The 10,892-nt window shown below is 56.9% G+C and overlaps 1 long non-coding RNA gene across 1 annotated transcript; it reads right to left on the reverse strand.

Moving 5' to 3' along the window:
- Window positions 1-4,981: 4,981 nt before the first annotated feature.
- On the reverse strand, window positions 4,982-6,073 carry LOC137466527 (uncharacterized). Its single transcript, XR_010995200.1, has 3 exons — window positions 5,925-6,073; window positions 5,520-5,669; window positions 4,982-5,333 (listed from the first exon to the last, which is right to left on the reverse strand). It is a non-coding gene; the product is annotated as an uncharacterized lncRNA (long non-coding RNA).
- Between the last annotated feature and the right edge of the window lie 4,819 nt (window positions 6,074-10,892).

Genomic DNA, 10,892 nt, shown 5'->3' on the forward strand with positions numbered 1-10,892 from the left:
CCACGCCAGTGCATGTTGATAGGAGAAAGAAGAAAACTTCTGCACTTCCATATTGCTCTGCCTTGGCCACCTGTGTCATGTGTCCATGGCCGTGTCTCATCCCTGCTCCTGACACCTTGCCAAGGTTTTCTGTGAGGAGTGGAGTGGTGGGAGCTGTCAGCTTGAACGGCCTGTGGCTGGATGATGTCTCCTTCTGTCACTGCCTTTCTGTGGCAGTGCTGGGATTTGGAGAACCTGGGTGCTGGTGGCCAGCCCGGGGTGAGAGTGTCCCCCTCTGTGGGACAGGGTTGTGTCCCTGCTTCAGGGAGAAGCAGGAAGGAATGTTTTGCTCCAGCCCCATCCACTCCCGCTGGCACTTGCCCGCAATGCCGGCTCCCTCTCCACTTGCCAAGTTTCTGTGTTTCTGGAGTTCAGGGCCTTTGTGCTCCTTTCCAGAGCCTCAGGAAGGACCTGGAGTTGCTGTCCCAGCAGAGTAGGGTACAAGGGCCAGAGCAGCAGTTTAAAGTCCTTGCTTGCTATACCATTGTAACTTTCTCTACTTTCAGACTTTGCAGCTGCAGCCAGCTCTAAGTTTCTCTGCTCTTTCTGCTTCTAAGGCCTGCTTTCCCAGCTTTCTGAAAATCATCTTACCTTTACTATTTCCCACATTCACTGAGCAGGATCTCAGGTCGAACACCCCCTCAAGGCCAAGCCTTTGCCATCCCATCAGTGTTTGGATTATTTATTTACACGCTCAGGGTGCGAGCACGAGCCTCTGTATCGGGACTGAGTTCCCTCCTCCGCCTGCCAGCACCTCGCTTAGGGGACGAGAATTGATAAATGTGAAAGAATGACAGATAAAAGTTATTATGAAGATAATAACTTCAGCTCCTTCAGCTCCTGGTGCTCAGCTGCTCGTGCTGAACCGGACGACTTGGGGAGAAGAACACAGTCCATCCAATTCCTTCTGGGACATGGAGAGGGGAGGCTGTGGAAACAGGAGCAGTGTTTGGTGTGGCCTCCTCTCTGCCCTGCATGCCTTTCAGTGCTTTGAACCAGCCAAGAGCTTTCTCCAAGAGTGCAGTGGAGCAGCTGTTCCTGCTCCCGGGTCTGGCTCTCTCCAGTCTCTGACCTTGCCTGCTTTTGTCCCTCTTGCTGTGCCCTCTGCTCCTCCAGGGCTCAGTGGCTGCTGCCCAGGACTGTGGGACTGGCACAGATCCCATGGTCAAGACCCTCCTTTCTCTGCCCTTGGAGCTGCCTGGGCACAGCAGCCTTTTCCATCTGGAAGCTCCCCATGGACAGGGAGTCCCCAGCTCCGTTCCTTGCACAACCTCCAGGAGCCCAGGGCTGCCATCTCAAGTCCCTGCTGGCCCTGGGGGCTCCCAGGTGGGCACAAGTGGGGCAGCAGAGCCAGCAGGGAGCCTGCGAGTCTCTTCCAGCCCTGTCTGCTCAGAGTTTGGGCCTTGGAGCCTCAGGTGGCCAAAGGCAGCTGCTGCTGGTCCCTCTGTGTGCCCCCGTGTCCAGCAGTGCTGCTCCATCTGTCTGTGCCCAGCAACGGGGAAAAGCCTCAGCCCTGCAGGGCCAGGAGCTGCCGGGCTCTGCCTGAGCAGCTCAGCCAGAGGGAAGGGAGCTGCTCCCCACGGGAACCAGGAGCCAAGGGCTGGAGCACCTCGTTCTGGGGCAGAGCCCAAATTCTGTGAGGGAGTAACAGAGTTATTCACGTGCACTGGTGTGTCAGCTCTGCAGGTGCTGTGCCTGCAAACACATGGCTCGAGGTGTGCAAAAGTATTCTGCAACTCTTGGCTGGAGCAGGATGTGAGCAGTGCTGAACTCCAGCTTAGACCAAAGCAAACACTTGACACCTCTGCTCATATCTGCTAGATTTTTTACATCAGGGTATCCAGAGAAAAGTAAACAGAGGAGTAAATATTTTCATTGTTTACCAGAAATGTTTCTCATTTTGCTGAACATTTCTTTTTCAGAATGTGTTATCTTCTTAAAAAGAAAAAGAAAAAAGAAAAAAACCCGAGAAAAATATTAAAGAGAAAAAAAAAGAAACAAATGTGTAGTGAAATCTTCTTGAACTTTGGATTAAGAGGTAACTGATCTTTTTAAAAGGAGAACTCATTTAATTTGTGCATGTTCTGATGCCTGGATCCATCTTACGGACTGACATCAGCATCCATTTTAAAGACTTTGGGTTTTGTTTCCAATATTAAGATTTTTTTTTAATTGGAGTTGAAGCAATAAGAGGATGAGAGATGGATTGTGCACAACTGTTTCTTGAGGGCAAAAATATTGCAGTTTGAAACCTGGACCTAAAGTATTGAAAATGAAACTTACAAATCCCAGTGCATTGTGTGACAGCAGCTTTTCCTATAGGATGTGCAGCATCACAAAGACTTCATCACTGGGGTTGGGAGGGCTTGGAGCTTTGTCCTGTGCCACTCTGGGATGTCATGAACCAGGACTTCACCTGCCACCAGCCCAGGTCACCCTCTGCCACCGCAGCTCCTTGGGCCTTGTGTCCCCAAAGCAGACACAAAGTGTTTCTGCTGCTCCCCCTTTGCACAAACCCACAGAGAGTTGGGATTTTTCCAAGGCTCGTGTCTCCATTGGGCCATATTCCCAAAGAACCAGCAGCACATCCTGATGAATACGGCAAGTTACGTGGATGGTTGTCAGCTCCACTTCCTGCCTAGAAATCCTGAAACTGCTTCTAAATGCTGCTCCTTCAGCTCCTGGACACCTTCTCACACAGAGCTGGGAAAAAAATCCCCTGGCCACCGGCTAAAAGGTGAGTTATGCCCAAGTTAGAGCTCTGTGGGAAATCTCTGTCCCTCCCTGATGTTTTAATGTATCTGTACATGGGGGTGTGCATGGATGCGTCTTGTATACAAAGGAAGGAGCGTGCAAGCAACAGGACTGACACTTTCAGTGTCCATGCTATTCCATACCCATGGGCACAGAGACACTATGGAAACCCTGGCACAGACAGAGCCTTCTGTCCATGGGTACAGAGACATCCAAGAGCCCCTGGCACACACAGAGCCTTCTGTCCATGGGTACAGAGACATCCAAGAGCCCCTGGCACACACAGAGCCTTCTGTCCATGGGTACAGAGACATCCAAGAGCCCCTGGCACACACACAGCCCTGGCACACACAGGCCTGGCAGCACAGGTGGCTTTCCCCACAGGCTGCAGGAGATGAGAACACAACATTTGCCAACACTGACTGCAAGCCACAGCTCTGGGTGCTCCCCGTGAACCTCAGCTCTGGGACCACTGTCTGCCCCAAGCTTCAGGGGCTGCAGTGGGAGCCCGGCTGGGCTCTGCCCTGGGGCCATCCTGCAGGGACAGCTGCAAACAGGGAGCATTCCCTTGCCACAAACAGCCAAGCCAGGGCTGCAGGGCAGCTGCTCCAGCCCGGAGTGCACTGCTGAGTGCTGTGCTCTGGGGCTGGGGCTCCCCGCACAGGGGACTGGACTGGTGTGCCAGAGGAGACAGAGAAGCTGCAGCTTCAGCCTAACTGAGGTGGGTGCGTGGGCTGGGAAGAGTGGGGAGGCTCAAGGGGATTCACAGAGCTCATCCTGCTGCAAGGACGAGGAAAAGGGAGTGGGAACTGAGCAGTGAGGAGAGCTGAGGGCTGGAGAGCAGCTCTGAATGACACTAAAATCCCACTGGACCTCTGAGACATTGCTGCTCCTCAGCCAGTGACAGGATGAGTCCCTAAGCCTGGGGCGCAGCCTTCCTCGTGGTGAGGGGCATCAAGGAAGGCAACAGTGTGATGGAGACTGCCATGGGCTGGGAACTCACTGGGGGAAAAGAGGGAGCAGTTGGGAAGTAAAAGGCAGGTGGAAGAGAGAACTGGTCAGAGAAAGATTGAGCTACAGCTTGAGCAAGCTGCAAAATGTCATTTGGGGTCATCCCAGATTGATTTCATTTCAGAAGCTATTGAACAAGTTTATTTTGGGGTGGTGTCATGTTTTCCTTGGGAGATGTGTACACTCTGCACACTTGAGCTGTGTTGCTGAAATGCTCCAGCAGGTCTGTGCTGCAGGTCACCCATTTCTTCTTTGGCTGATTGCAGCCCGGTGCTGAGCTCCAGCAGAGCCCTGGCAGAGCCCAGAGCAGCCTCAGCACCCGCAGAGCCCGGCTGCAAGGAGAGAAACCAGAGAGCGCCCGTCAGCTGAAGGCTCCTGTCCCCTTGTCCCAGCCGCCCGCGGTGCCCAGGCCATGCTGGCCGTGCCCAGAACTGTGCCCAGAGCTGCCCATCCCTGCTGCCTCTGGGAGCAGAGCAGGAGGGCAGGACATGTGCCCAGCCTGCAGCCAGCCACGGCACATCCAGCCCTCAGCAGCTGCCCAGAGCAGGATGCTCCTGTGCTCGCTGCCATCTCCCCAAAGCTCTGATCCCACCATGCCAAGCAGACGGGACCCACGTGGCGCCATCCCCCGCTGGAAGAAAAGCTGGTCCCAAACGATGTCCTCAGCCTTCTCCAAGGGCATGGCCCATCCATGCCACAGCTGCTCCCAAGCACTTCCCATCCAGACTGGACCCCAGCTAGAATGCTTCCTCTAGAAAAACACACAACAAATTATTGAAAATAGATTACAGACAAAAAGGGGAACAAGAAAAAAGGTCAAAAATCATATTACTGTCAGGGTCTTGAGGAAGGCCCAACCCCTGCATGCCAGGGAAAAACCCACCCACAGGTAAGGGAAGCCCAGGCTTTCTCCCTTCCTCCCTGCACTGCCCCCCAAAATAATGGTGACCCCAAAGCAAACAGGGGCAGTGGAGCAGCCCAAGCCCTTCCTTGCCTGCAGAGCAAAGCAGCCCCTGCACAGGTTCTGGAGTCCCACCTCTGCTCCCACCATGGGGGTTTGTTTGTGTCGGGCTGGCTGCCCCAGCCCCAGCCCCAGCCCGGGGCACGGTGGGTGCTGGGGCTGTTGGCAGGGCCAGGAGCCCACCCCCATTTCATCACCACCCCAGCCCATCCCTCCAGCCCTGCCAAAAGCAGCCTGGCAGCCGACTGAAGGATCAGCTGCATCCGCCCCAGCAAAGGGGGAACCTTTGGTTCCTGGCCAGGCTGTGCAATGCCCAAATCTGGGAGCATCCCCCTGCGTGTGGACTCATCTGCAAATTCCCTGTGGAGCCTGGCTTTGGAGAAGGTGCCAGAATCGAAGTCCATCATCCTCAGCTGCCGGTGACCAGCTGGAGGAAGAGGCTGTCATCCTTGATGTCATCCTCGCTGTCCCCAGCAGCAGCAGCCCCACCTGGTACAGCTTCTCCAGGGGCTCCTTCTCCTTCCTTGGAGGTGAGCCCAGGCTGTCTGGGTTCTGCCCAGGGCCCCAGCTGTCAGGGAACCAGACAAGCAAACCAGCTCAGATGGCAGCCACCAGTGCTGGGCAGAGCAGCTCAGCTCCAGCACAAGGGCTGCATGTTCCCATCTGATGACCCCTGGGCAGTGACACAGGCAGGACAAAATGTCTGGGTTCCTTTGCTTCTGATTGCCAAGGCATGTGTGGAGCTGCAACTTACCAGGGCCTTGCATCAAAGTGTGCCTGTGGCTCTCTCCCTTCTTCTAGGGCAGATGAATATCCTGCAGCCAGGGATCACATAACAGCTCTTCTAACGAGGGCCTGTCCAAGTCCAGCATGGATAAACACCGCCTGATCAGATCTTGGCACTCTGGGCAGAGAAACCAGAACCCGCCGGTCAGCTGGAGAAGGCTCCTTTTGGCCTTGCCCCACTATTCCCATGCCCAGGCCATGCTGGATGTGCTCAGAGCTGGGCCTAAACTTCCCCATCAATTCCCTGTTTTGGAGGAGAGCAGGAGAGCAGGACATGTGCCACCTCCTCAGCAGCTGCCAGAGCGGGACGCTCACGAGCTGCTGCTGTCTCCCAGCACTGGCATTGCCCCCGTGGCCAGAGATGAGGATCCACCTTGAGAGAGCCGTTGTGGCAGCGAGAGCTGATGGTCCCAGCTGATGTTCTGGCTCCTCCTGAAAGGGTGCTCCCCGCAGACCATCTGGTGCAGCAGGATGCCCAGGGACCAGATGGTAGCTGGCTTGCCGTAGTAAAATCGAAAGTGGGTCCATTCTGGGGGCCTGTATGACCGTGTTCCTGTGGAATACAGATGGGGTTCATCAGGGGGATGCTGCTGCTCCCAGAGCCTGGCCCCAGCATCCCTGGGCGTGTGGGGGCTGCCCCAGTGGCACACGGGGTGACTGCTGCCCTCTCGCCAGCACCTGGGACTTGTGTACAGACTCGGGGTAGGAAAAGAAGCCACTGGCGTTGGAAGAGGGCAGCAGAAGTCCTGGCAAGGCCCGACCATGAGGAGGAAAAACCCACCCAGTGCTTGGGAAAACCATGCCTTCATCCTCCCTGCCTGCACTGCCCAAAAACATCATGAATCCAAAACAAACCAGGTGAGTGGAGCAGTCCAAGCCCTTTCGCACCTGCACACCAAACCGGCTGGGACACAGGTTACGGCCCGCCTCTCTGCTACCCCCACCCACCCGTGTTTTTGTTGGGCCCTAGCCCCAGCCCCAGCCCCAGTCTTGGGCAGAGTGGTGGGCAAAGGCTGCCAGCAGGGCTGGAAGCTGGCTCCCCACCCAGCCCTGCTCAAATGCAACTCAGCTGAAATCTCAGTGCCATGAAGGGCAGCAAAAGGGAGAATCCCCGCTGCCACACCCAGCTTGGGCTGTGAGATGTTGGACCATGAGATGCCAGGACCGAGAGCACACCCCTGCATGGGCTCACCTGCAAAGCGAGTGTAGGCTGTGTCTTGCAGGTAGGTGCCACAGCCAAAGTCAATCAATTTGGCCTGCCCGGTGGCCAGGTCAACCAGGATGTTCCCTGGTTTGATGTCCCTGTGCAGGACCCCGCAGCTGGTGCAGTGCTGCACGGCCTCCAGCACCTGGCGGAACAGATCCCGCGCCACCTCCTCGGACAGGAACCCCCGTGCCCGAATGAAATGGTGCAGGTCCTGAGAGCACTCTGGGCGTTCCAGCACGATCAAGATGTCGTTGGGGAGCTCAAGCCACTCCAGCAGCTGGACGACACCGGGGAAGCCAGTGGAGACCTTGTCCAGCAGCACGATCTCCAGGGGTGCGCTGGTGCCGTCGGGCTGCGGGAGGAGCACGATGCCATCACTGGGGCTGATGCCATGCTGGGGGTCAGGAACTCCTCACCCAGCCCGGGATGCTCTTCGCCCTGCGCTGGCCCCACGCCCGCTCTCCCTCGAGGTGTCCTGGTGGCTCCCACCCTGCCGGGCCTCGGCTCATCCCCGCCCGGCACGGCCCGGCTTCTGCCGCTGGCCCCGCTTACTCACCAGCTCGCCCCAGTGCCGGACGCGGTTCCTTGGCACCCTTTTGATGGCCACCTGCAAGCCAAGAGCAGCAGCAGGCTGAGCTCACCACCCACCCTGCGCAGCCCCAGCTCCATCGCCATCCTCCTCCCCCTTCTCCTCCTCCCCCTCCTCCTCCGCCCCCTCCTCCTCCGCCCGCCGCCGGCCCCGCCGCTCACCGGGGCGCCGTCCGAGAGCCGCGTGGCCGCGAAGACGCTGCCGAAGCCGCCGCTGCCCAGCAGCGAACCCAGCCGGTACCGCTCCTTCAGGGCCTCCTGCGCCTTCCCTGCGGGCGGGACGCGGCTGTCAGCGCTCGGCCCGGGGCCAGGAGCGGCCCCCGAGCGCCCCCCGACCGCCCCGGGCCGGCCCTCCCCAGGCGTTCGCTCCCGGCAACGGGACAGCGGCGGCTCGGGGGGCGGCGGCCGCGCTGCCGAGCGGCGGAGCTCGGGCCGGGGAAGCCGCAGCGGAGGCGGCGGCAGCGGCCGCGCCGCGTGTGTCCTCCGCGGGGCCCGGGAGGGGCCAGGGCCGGGGCCAGGCTCGGGCCAGGCGGAGCCAGAGCGAGGCGATGCCGCCCCAGCCCCAGGCACCGATGCCCGCCCAGAAGCGCCACCGCCAGCACAGCCAGAGCCGGGTGGAGGCGAGACCCCGGCGGGACGGCCGGGGGCGGGGATGGGGCAGCCCCGCCCGGAGCCGGGGGCGGGCCGGGGGCATGGCCCGGCCGGGAATGGGGAGAGAGAGAGACTGGGAGAGGAGGGAACAGCGGGAAAGGGAGAGCGGGAGACGGTGCAGGACGGCGGGACAGGGAGAGGAGTAACAAGAGGGAATCAACAAAATCGCTGCTTTCGCTGCTTTGGCTGCTGCCGCCGCCGCTGCTGCTGCTGCTGCTGCTGCTGCTGCTGCTGCTGCTGCTGCTGCTGCAACTGAAGCTTCGGGGCCGTTTGTCCCCGTGTCCGTTTGTCCGTTGCCCGCTCGGCCCTGCGCCCAGCCCCCCGCTCCCCGGGGGCAGCCCCTGAGCCTGAACACGGGAACTTTGCCGTGTTCAGCCCAGATCCAGAGTCTGGACTCCTGCACAGCGGCACAGAAATCCTCTTGGTCGCTGCTGTGCATTGTCCCTGCTGAGGGTCAAACACTATTGGAGCACATTCCCTCAATGTAGAATTTGTGCCTGACCCAAGCACTGCACTTAGTCTCCAGCACTGCTTTCCAAATAAACCAGGGGAAGGCAAACTGTGTGTAGCTTATGGTATTTTACAGTGTCTCAAACTTGCCATGTCATGGATCTTAGAGGTGAGATCCAGTTGGATTAATGGGATGGAGAAGCAGTGCAAGATGGAAAAGGGGAGCATAAAAATAAACAGAGGAAAACATCTTGGATTGTTTCTTTCTATTTTCATTTCATTTCCTAAAAGCTCATTCAGTTTTCCCAGAATCTTCTCCACAGTCCTGTTTGCTCTTTCCAAGAACCTTTCCTGGAGAACGAGGTGCAGCTCCTGTCACAAGATGTGCCACCAGCTGCAGCTTCTCTTGGCTTTCCAAACCGTGAGTGCAGCACGACTCTTACAGCAAAGCAGGACTAATATTAGAAAAACTTGACAGCTTGTTCTTTCTTTTCCTTGTGGGCTGGGCAGTTGTGCCATTGGTAAGGTTTTCATTGTTACTGTGATACCGTAAGAATCCATGACGGGCTACCTGCAGTTATTAGGGAATGCAAGCCTGACTGAATGCAGAGAAAGAATCTGCAGAGCCTGCAGCCAGAAATGGAGAGCTGTGGGATAATCATTCCAACATCCCCATGGGCATCTTGAAAGTGATGTAGAAGATGAAAATGGGTTGACAGGGGAGTTCGTTTCTGTGTTCACTTTAGATGCTTCTACATCTCATGCACTGATATAATTCAAGAGTTCAATCAATCAATGACAAGCACCAGACCAAGCTGGACCTCTCAGGAGATGACTGAAAGAATCTGAAAAGGAGAAATGCAGGCAATGACGTGGTGATCTTTGTCTGTAAGAATGGTCATTTTTTCCTAATAATTTTCAGTCCACTCCCTCCGCTTTTGTCCTTCCTAACAAGGCCATTTTCATCCTAGATTCCCCATGAAATGGGAACCCGGAGCTTGTGGAAGTGCCTGAAAGATACCCTGCTTCTCTGCAGGGACACTGAGGGTGAAACAGGAGCCGGAGCCCTCTCTGGGGAAGCCTTCTCCGAGCTGGAATGTGTGCCGTGCTGGGAGAGGAGCAGGAGGGGGAGAACGCTGGGCGCTGTGAGGCAGGAGCAGGAGGTTTGGGCCGCAGGACATTCCGTCTGCGCCGCTGCCCCGCAATGGGCGGCCGTGCCCGGGGCTCTGGGCCGGGCCCCGCGTGCGCTGAGCTCCCGACACTGCGGGAGCTCCCCGGGCTGGGCTCAGGTTCCCACTGGGACTGGGCAGCAGGCTGGACTCCACTGGGATCAGCAGCGGCTGGAAATATCTCTGGGCATCTCCATTTTCTGCTGCTGCTCGGAAGAAACAATGAAGTGTGTCGAAAAATTCTGGTTTCTCTTTCTCCTGGTGGAATTTTTCATTGTATTTGACACTCCAGAGGCAATTTCTGTGATGGCCTCTGTCAGTTGATTCTATTTCAGCAGCAGCAGCAGCAGCAACAGGGCTGTGTTTGAGCACTGCAAATGTGGCCTGTGTGGCTTTAATTCTCCGTGACTTAGTGCTCAGGGACATGAGAGCATTTCAAGATCTGCTAATCATGATGCCTGTGACAAAAAGTCTGAGTTTCCTGTGACAAAAGCACTCTGGGTAGCATTGACAAAATTGCTGGCCAGCTTCTGCAAATCATTTGTAAGAAAAGTCATCTTTGATTGTTCCTGTTGGTTTGGTTGTGGGGTTTTCCCCCTGTGTTTTAGTTTTTTAAGATTGTCCACAAAGGCCATTCCTTGTGCCATTTCTCATTTTGTTTCTCTCTACCTTTGCTGTGGCCCCAGACGGTGTCAATGAGGACCTGTGCTCTCAGTGGCTTTAAATGAACTAAAGGATCTCCCAGGAAAGTTTTCACCAGAAATCCTCCTTTTGTTCCCTCCTCTGGAGCTGCAGCAGCAATGTCTGTGTGCAGAGCTGGGGGCAGATCAGGGCTGGCAGAGAAGCCCTGCTCCTGCTGGCCACACCATTCCTGATCCAGGCCAGGAGCCATTGGCCTTCTTGGCCACCTGGGCACACTGCTGGCTCATGTCCAGCCTGCTGTCCATCAGTCCCTGCAGGTCCCTTTCTGCCTGGCTGCTGTCCAGCCACTCTGTCCCCAGCCTGTAGTGCTGCAGGGGTTGTTGTGGCCAGAGTGCTGGACCCAGCACTTGGACTTGTTAAACCTCACCTTGTTGGATTTGGGCCCTGGATCCAGCCTGTCCATCTGCAGAGCCCTCCTATCCTCCAGCACATCCACACCCACACCCAGCTTGGTGTCATCTGCAAATTTGCTGATGCTGGACTCAATCCCCTCATGCAGATCATCCATGCAGATATTGAAATCCACGCTGGCTGGCTCTGAGCCCTCGGCCATCCTGTGGGTGCCCTTTGATGG

Source organism: Anomalospiza imberbis, unplaced genomic scaffold, assembly GCF_031753505.1.
Source record: "Anomalospiza imberbis isolate Cuckoo-Finch-1a 21T00152 unplaced genomic scaffold, ASM3175350v1 scaffold_252, whole genome shotgun sequence".
NCBI lineage: Eukaryota > Metazoa > Chordata > Aves > Passeriformes > Viduidae > Anomalospiza > Anomalospiza imberbis.